The following is a 9,997-nucleotide window of genomic DNA, read 5'->3' as shown; positions in this document are numbered from 1 at the left end:
TGTACTTCTCTCAATTCCAGATACAAGTGTTCCCCAACAACAGATAATGGCTGAGTCAAGGCCTCACTGCTGTGACCAATGTGGAAAGAGCTTCGTCAAAAAGTGTAATCTTCATATACACCAGCGTATTCATACAGGAGAGAAGCCCTATCCATGTGACCAGTGTGGGGAGAGCTTCAATCAGTCTGGCAACTTAAAGAGTCACCAGCGTATTCATACAGGAGAGAAGCCCTACCACTGTGACCAGTGTGGGAAGAGCTTCAATGAGTCAGGCAACTTAAAGATACACCAGCGTATTCATACAGGAGAGAAGCCCTATCCCTGTGACCAGTGTGGGAAGAGCTTCAGAGACTTTAGTACCTTAAAGAGGCACCAGAACATTCATACAGGGGCGAAGCTCTATCCCTGTGACCAGTGTGGGAAGAGCTTCAATCAGTCTGGACACTTAAAGATACACCAGCATATTCATACAGGAGAGAAACCCTATCCATGTGACCAGTGTGGGAAGAGCTTCAATCAATCTGGCAGCTTAAAGCGTCACCAGCGTATTCATACAGGAAAGAAGCCCTATCCATGTGACCAGTGTGGGAAGAGTTTCAAAAACGTTGGTACCTTAAAGAATCACCAGAACATTCATACAGGAGAGAAGCTCTATCCATGTGACCAGTGTGGGAAGAGCTTCAATTGGTCTGGCAGCTTAAAGAGACACCAGAACATTCATACAGGAGAGAAGCACTATCCCTGTGACCAGTGTGGGAAGAGCTTCAGTCGGTCTGGCAGCTTAAAGAGTCACCAGCGTATGCATACAGGAGAGATCCCTACCACTGTGACCAATGTGGAAAGAAATTCAGACATTTGAGTCACTTAAAAAGACACCAGAACATCCATACAGGAGAGAATCACTATCCCTGTGACCAGTGTGGGAAGAGCTTCAGTACATTTTACATCTTAAAGATACACCAACATATTCATACAGGTGTAAAACCCTAAAATTATGTAGAAATCTGCTTTAATAAATCTATATACTCAAAAGCGCATTCATACTGGACAGAAATTCAACATACTGCTTATTGTATAAACCTATGCATTTAAAAATGTAATCTGCAAACCTAATTACATTAACATAGTCAGAACAGTATTATGTTTGTAGATGAAGTATTTAATGTTCTCTTGGACATTTACACCTAAATGTCTAAGAGACGTTTGTATGTACTTTACTTGATCCATTCATGAATATGAGTTTTTTCCCTCGCGGAGAAACCCGAGCATCCGTACAAGAACCAGCAGGTTCAGGGACAGTTTTTTCCCACAAGCCACAAGACTCCTGAACAAGGACAAGAACAGGAGATAACCCTTTTAAAAAAACTCATACACCACATAAAAACTCTTGAACACACACACAAACACACACCCTGCACTGCACCTTAATATGCACATACACTTTCTGTAAATATGTTATATTTTATTTTACTGTACCTCTTTTTTTATATATCTTACTACTACTATACGTATTTGATCAAAAAGAGGATATGGAGAGGGCTTCAGCGTTCTTGGTTTAGTGATTAAGTAGGCGCTCTTTGGATTAAATCCGGGGTAGGATTCGTTATAGTTATAAAAAAGTTGAAGTCCAAGGCAGCTCTAGACATTTTAAAATGCCTTTATTTAATGGCTCACATTATTTAGATAATTTAAAAGAAACCAACATGTTTCGTCCTACATAGGGCCTTCATCACTGGTCACATGGATATCAGGGTATTGATGAAGGCCCTATGTAGGCCGAAACATGTTGGTTTCTTTTAAATTAAATTAATTAAATGTATTAAATAATTAAATAAAGGCATTTTAAAATTTGTAGAGCTGCCTTGGACTACTACTACTATGTATTGTTACCATTCTTGTATTCATTGTTGTTTCTTAACTGTGCACTGTTGCAATGCCCCTGTATTGTTGTGTATTTGACAAATAAAGAACTTGAACTTGAACTTCCCTTCCTCTAACTCAGTGCTGCCCAAACTTAATCTACCTGGCTATCTGTCTACCCACGGAACAATTTACAAATAAAACACAACAACACTGATGACATACCAGAGCCAATGGCCCGGGCATAACGTAATAAGAATTTGTATAGCCACCAATATGATGAGACTGAAGTACCCTTTAAACATCGACATAGCAGGGAACAATTAGGGTACTATGGCTGAATGGGGGTAGTTAGTGTGACCAATACAGTAGCATTATTCATGCTGAATACATCTGATAGGTATCCCATCTTTAATGTCCTCTATTCTGCTATATCTCCATAGAATCCATGCCTTATTTCTTACTTATCAATGATGATGTTGAATTAGTATAGTGAGTTATTTCGTTCTTGCTTCTCATGTCAATGCGGTCAAGCTACTTTCGATACAAGCTGACTGAAGACTGCACTTTACCTTAATATGCACATACACTGTAAATATTTAATATTTTACTTTACCGTACCTAATTTTATATTTGATCTTACTACTACTACTTATGTTATCATTCTTGTATTCATTGTTGTCCCTTAATTGTGCACTTTTGCAATGCCCCTGTATTGTTGTGTATTTGACAAATAAAGAACTTGAACTTCCCTTCCTCTAACTCGGTGCTGCTCAAACATATGCTGCGTCCCAATTATCCCCTTTGCGCTATGGCTTGGCCCTACAGCTAGGTTTTGCATATTTCTTACATATATGTTGGATTATGAAATTGGTTTGTCATGACAAACCAATTAAAAATCGTGAATTTTTAGTTATCCTACAACCCTAGTTATATGATTACTGGCGAAGCGGATTGATTGATTGGCAATTTTATTAACAGATTGCAGAATGGGTACAATACAGTACGGCTCAATACACACAATTGGGATGCAGACCAGAGAAAGACTTTCGTCTTGTTTACATCAGGGTCCCCCATTTTCAATTCATCATAACATTTATGACATACAGATAAACAGTACTGTTACATCCAGATATTTATGACATATAAGATATACAAATGTACAGTACTGTTTAAGAGACAGAGCTTCTAAAAGAGAGTATATACATTTGAGGGGGAGGAAAACAGATCGCTTCTTGGCCCTGTTTCAACGCATGGTTGACAAAATGCCAGAACAATAGTCTGGGTACTGTATTGGGGGGGGGGGTAAATTAATTTATTAAAATGTATTTTCTACAATTGTTAATATTTGCCAGTGGATTTGTATTCTCTTTACATATACATGTGAATTACTAGAATTTATATCAAGAGAACCTAGAAGTAAAAAGTTAATATGTACTACCACTACCAGTACCATGTAATACACTGCAGTATTAACCTGCAATACCATGTTGTACCCTGTACTACCATGGTCATATTCTGCTGTATCATGTAGTACGCTATACTGCCATGTAGTACCATGCAATACCATGTAGTACTACTTTATATGCTTTATTATAGTCTCACCCATTCATTTGATATTTGACTGACATACTGTATGAATATAAAGAACCTGACTAACATTTGATTAAACTTGTGCTACAAAATACCAACAGAAAATGAGTTTGATACCAAAAACCTTTTTATATACAAGCATAAACACTGAAGACATTCGTTATAATGTACATGGTATGCAGAGCAAGCTTCATGGTTCTTCTGATGTAAGATGCCTGTAAGTAATGTAAACAGTCAGCGTGTGGGTGTGTTGCGTCATTACACTGTCGGCAACTGAGTGCTTAGTGCTGTCCCATTTCGTAGTGCAATTCACCCCTTGTGGCTCCGCTCTGAAGGGTGACTCCCATCAAGGGCACTCCAAGCCGTAGGGCCAAGCCGTAGGGCCAAGGGGAGAATTGGGACGCAGCCTTAATCTACCTGGCTATCTGTCTACCCACAAATAAAACACAACAACACTGATGACATACCAGAGCCAATGGCCCGGATATAACGTAACACACATTTGTTTAGCGGGATAACCTCCACCTAATTGATTTGCAATTTAAAAGTCACAGGCTACATATTCAACATGTCTCTATCCAATGCTTAACATGTATATCTGTATACAGTCTGTGGTTTATCTTTAGCTGTGACCAACACCTATATAGGTCACTCTTTTGATTAGTTGGTCCAGGTTTCGCCATAGGAGACTCAAATGTGGCATGGAGGTGAAGTGTGTGTGTGGTGTGTGTTCATGCCAATTGTCTAAAAGGGGGCATGGTAATGGGTGTGTCCTATCACAAAAAGCGATTATGAAATTGCGCTTCTTACTAGAAAAGGTTCAACCACAATGACACATTTGTGTTGTATCACACTATTCAGTCAAAGGTAACCTACTTTCAATAATGGAGCAGATTGTTAGACATACAGTATACAGTAAATGGGGGATTAGGCTTCTTGCTCAGGGCCACATTGGCAGTATTCGGGGACTGTCAGTATCGAGGAATGACCGAGCAACCCTTTGACCACTAGGCGTCAAAAAGGCCAGACAAACCGGCCAACCTGCCGTCCCAGACCGTCCTAACGAGGTTATTCATGGTCTGATTGATTCCATGTGATGCTCAGTGAGTATATTCACAAGGAAGACGGAAAGAACGGGACCCACCCTGAGCTGCTTGATCTTTGCCTGGATGTCACTGTCACATACAAAGGTCTATAAATATTGTGTATAATGATGTATATGTTTTATAGACGTATGAAGTTACCCTGTATGGTAGCTGGACCGGGTTGCTGTGAACATCAACCCATCCAGTAGGTGCTTTTAGCACGGGTCCCGGCAGGAAGATATAATGGAGATAATTTTCCAAAAGTAAATGGGTATTTATTAAATGAAAGGGGAATGAAACCCGTAAACACACACAATAGGGACAAGATAAGGGATAACAAACAGGGATACCAGTCTAAACGTGCCTGAATGTCTGTTGTTTATTTGTCTTCAATTAAATATGTTTATGTAAGAGTTTATTTGTACAATGAAAGATACTACCACAATGACATATTGCAGGCAACTAAGTCTGACCAGTATTTTAGAATTGAATGGGAGTTGAAGAGGTTGTTATTGTCTGGCCACGCCTCAGGCTCTGCCAAGAGAGGTCTGGAGAAACACCAGAGTAGAGTTCCTTCTTGGCACAAATCCTACAGTTTCTCATTCTAGCTCTAGTTAGCCAAACAACTATGTAAATTCAATGGGGTCAAGTTCCTGTCTGTACAGGCTGACTTAAGCTCACAGAAATCGACTTTGGGCACAAAGTGGAATATATTTCAGTTGTCTTCAGTCATCTTGTAACGAAAGTAGCTTCACCACATTTACACGAGAAACAAGAACAAAATAACTCACTATACCGATTCAACATAATCATTGATAAGTAATAAATAAGGTGTGGGTTATATGGATATATAGCAGAATACAGGACATTGAAGATGGTTTACCTATCAGAGGTATTCACCATGAATAATGCTACAGTATTGGTCACACTAACTACCCCCATTCAGTAATTGTTCCCTGCTATGCACATGTTTATAGGGTACTTCAGTCTCATCATATTGACTTTTCAATTGCAAATATATCATCAGGTGTATTTGGCCACTGTATCTCACTTGCTATACAAATGTTTATTACGTATGACTGGGCCATTGGCTCTGGTATTTCCATTGTCACTGTATAGTTTCATGTGTAAATTGTTTTGGGGTAGGCAGGGAGGGGCACTGGGGTGCAGAGTCATTCGAAATTTATTTTGAAATATATTGTGAATTACATTAACCAATATAAAATACATCATGTCAACATTTTATGTTTAGCTAATCTTGATATCACATCTGTAAAATAATATCCTGACCTGACAAATGTTTTTGTAATCTGGTGGCTTAATACAATAATCACAGTTTCAATCACCAGCTAACTGATGGTCAATAATACAATGTTGATTCTTGTTTCCCACGTTAAACTTGACCACTGGTCTCTTTGGTTTCATTTGTATTCTGATACTCAATGTTTAACAAATACCATGGAATAAATCAAATCAATACATTCCTAAAGACACATAATTAAAAGTCCCACTGAAGATTATGTTTGATTTGGAACCTGAAATATGGCAAATTCATTCTATTTTCAATATTTAAAAAAACAAATTGGGTTAAGTGATAACCCACTATGTTGTAAGAGAGAGAGGATTTAAATAATTTTTGTAATCACGTAAACATTTGATCAAATAAATGTTTCAAAATCTGCAACCAGATTACTCCCTGTTGACAATATCTTGCTCTGACAAATTCCCTTTCTGTAATCTGATGTCATAATGCAAGAATCACAATTTCAGTCACCAGCCAACTGGATGGTCAGTAATGTAAGTAATGTCAGACTCAATGCTTATCAAAAACCATGGAATACATCAAATCAATACATTTCCTAAAGACACTTACATTAAAAGTATCACTGAGGACTATGTTTGATTTGGAACCTGAAATATGTCAATATTTAAGGATTTGGGCTAAATTCTTATCATCCAGTTACAGTATATAATGAAAGTACAATAAGTACAAATAAAACAAAAATATGTACAGGTGCAAATACTGCACACATACATGTCTTTCAAGATTATTATAAGAGGTATTATCACCTTGTGTTTGATGGATGGGGTGTCTATTCTGATTGGCCAATCAGTTCAAAGCAGCTAACTGCTCAACTATTGGCTCTCTTGTATAAGAACAGGGCTGTTTTCCAGACTGAAGTACTCATTCAACCAAAAACACTGGATAGTCTGCTGGTTGACTTGAACCCCTCTCTGTGGCAGAACACATTATCTACTGGCACAAGACTTTATACTAAAACCATCTGGATCAAAACTTGCTTCTGATAACATATAGCAGACTTTTGATACCACAACATCAGTAAGTACAATTATTTATTTGATTGTTTCCATTGCAGGGCTGCTCTTATTTTCTGCTTCTGTCTAAATATGCTGTCTAATATTATGTTGTTTATTTCTCTTCAATATATGTATATGTAAAGTTATATTTGTAAAGTTACGACAATGACATATTGCAGATAAGTGTGCATTTAGTTGTGCACAGTATTTTAGCTAATGCTGACTAGTTTTTAATACCCATCCATGGAGCAGATTCACTTTCAAGCCCTGCTTGATACTGCGCTGCATCAGTTGCTCTGATGTGTGGTTTGTAATTGAGTGCGGATAAGGAAGGTGGTGCTATTGCTGGCCACACCTCAGGCTCTGTCAAGAGAGGTCTGGAGAACATCACACTATAATTAGTTACTAAACTCCAACTACAACCCACACATCAGACCAAAACAAAATATATAAACAAAGTGCAATACGGAATTACAGATTCTACCTTAAATCAATTTTTTTAAACTACAAATTCAACCAAAACACAATCTGAAATGTTCATTGTGCTTCTCTCAATTCCAGATACAAGTGTTCCCCAACAACAGATAATGGCTGAGACAAGGCCTCACTGCTGTGACCAATGTGGAAAGAGCTTCGTCAAAAAGTGTAATCTTCATATACACCAGCGTATTCATACAGGAGAGAAGCCCTATCCCTGTGACCAGTGTGGGAAGAGCTTCAATCAGTCTGGACACTTAAAGATACACCAGCATATTCATGCAGGAGAGAAACCCTATCCCTGTTACCAGTGTGGGAATAGCTTCAATCAGTCTGGACACTTAAAGAGTCACCAGCATATTCATACAGGAGAGAAGCTCTATCCATGTGACCAGTGTGGGGAGAGCTTCAATCAGTCTGGCAACTTAAAGAGTCACCAGCGTATTCATACAGGAGAGAAGCCCTACCACTGTGACCAGTGTGGGAAGAGCTTCAATGAGTCAGGCAACTTAAAGATACACCAGCGTATTCATACAGGAGAGAAGCCCTACCACTGTGACCAGTGTGGGAAGAGCTTCAATGAGTCAGGCCACTTAAAGATACACCAGCGTATTCATACAGGAGAGAAGCCCTACCACTGTGACCAGTGTGGGGCGAGCTTCAATCAGTCAGGCAGCTTAAAGATACACCAGCGTATTCATACAGGAGAGAAGCCCTACCACTGTGACCAGTGTGGGAAGAGCTTCAATCACTCTGGACACTTAAAGATACACCAGCATATTCATACAGGAGAGAAACCATATCCCTGTTACCAGTGTGGGAAGAGCTTCAATCAGTCTGGACACTTAAAGATACACCAGCATATTCATACAGGAGAGAAACCCTATCCATGTGACCAGTGTGGGAAGAGCTTCAGAGACTTTAGTCACTTAAAGAGACACCAGAACATTCATACAGGAGAGAAGCTCTATCCATGTGACCAGTGTGGGAAGAGCTTCAGTCAGTCTGGCATCTTAAAGAGTCACCAGCGTATGCATACAGGAGAGATCCCTACCACTGTGACCAATGTGGAAAGAGATTCAGACATTTGAGTCACTTAAAAAGACACCAGAACATCCATATAGGAGAGAAGCACTATCCATGTGACCAGTGTGGGAAGAGCTTCAGTACATCTTAAAGATACACCAACATATTCATATAGGTGTAAAACCCTAAAATTATGTAGAAATCGGCTTTAATAAATCTATATACTCAAAAGTGCATTCATACTGGACAGAAATCCAACATACTGCCTATTGTATAAACCTATGCATTTAAAAAATAAAATCTGCAAACCTAATTACATTAATATAGTCAGAACAGTATTATGTTTGTAGATGAAGTATTTAATGTTCTCTAGGCCATTTACACCTTGTTTAACAACCAGGAAATGCCTAAGAGACGTTTTTATGTACTTTACTTGATCCATGCATGAATATGATTTTTTTCAGCTTTTTCCCTCGCGGAGAAACCCGAGCATCCGCACAAGAACCAGCAGGTTCAGGGACAGTTTTTTCCCACAAGCCACAAGACCCCTGAACAAGGACAAGAACAGGAGATAACCCTTTAAAAAAATCATACACCTCATAAAAACTCTTGAACACACACACAAACACACACCCTGCACTGCACCTTAATATGCACATACACTTTCTGTAAATATGTTATATTTCATTTTACCTTACCTAATTCTTTTTTAATATATCTTACTACTTTGATCAAAAAGAGGATATGGAGAGGGCTTCAGCGTACTTGGTTTAGTGTTTCAGTAGGTGCTCTTTGGATTAAATCCGGGGTAGGATTCGTTATAGTTATAAAAAAGTTGAAGTCCAAGGCAGCTCTACACATTTTAAAATGCCTTTATTTAATGTCTCACATTATTTAGATAATTTAAAAGAAACCAACATGTTTCGGCCTACATAGGGCCTTCATCAATACCCTGATATCCATGTGACCAGTGATGAAGGCCCTATGTAGGCCGAAACATGTTGGTTTCTTTTCTAAATTATTTAAATAATGTGAGACATTAAATAAAGGCATTTTAAAATGTGTAGAGCTGCCTTGGACTACTACTTCTTGTTACCATTCTTGTATTCATTGTTGTTTCTTAATTGTGCACTGTTGCAATGCCCCTGTATTGTTGTGTATTTGACAAATAAAGAACTTGAACTTGAACTTCCCTTCCTCTAACTCAGTGCTGCCCAAACTTAATCTACCTGGCTATCTGTCTACCCACAGAACAATTTACAAATAAAACACAACAACACTGATGACATACCAGAGCCAATGGCCCGCCATAATGTAATAAACATTTGTATAGCAGTGGGATACACTCTTCCTAATTGATTTGCAATTGTATTAAATAATAATAAATACCCATTTACTTTTGGAAAACGTCAATGGGAGCAGACTGGAGCATCCTACAGATGGTTTAATGTCTCTGAATACTGTACACACAGGTGTGCAGAGGCTGAACTGGTGGTAGTATTGTTCTCACTGAATAGCTACCAAAATACCTCTGATGGGCAATAGCTTAACATTGAACTTCAATTTGCCTCTGATTAGCTTACCTAGTATGTTGTAAGAGAGAGAAGATTGCTATATTTGAAGTAAAATATGTACAA

The sequence above is a fragment of the Notolepis coatsorum genome (assembly GCF_963971535.1).
Source record: "Notolepis coatsorum genome assembly, chromosome: 3".
Taxonomy (NCBI): Eukaryota; Metazoa; Chordata; class Actinopteri; order Aulopiformes; family Paralepididae; genus Notolepis; species Notolepis coatsorum.
Note: the sequence above shows the minus strand (reverse complement) of the source record.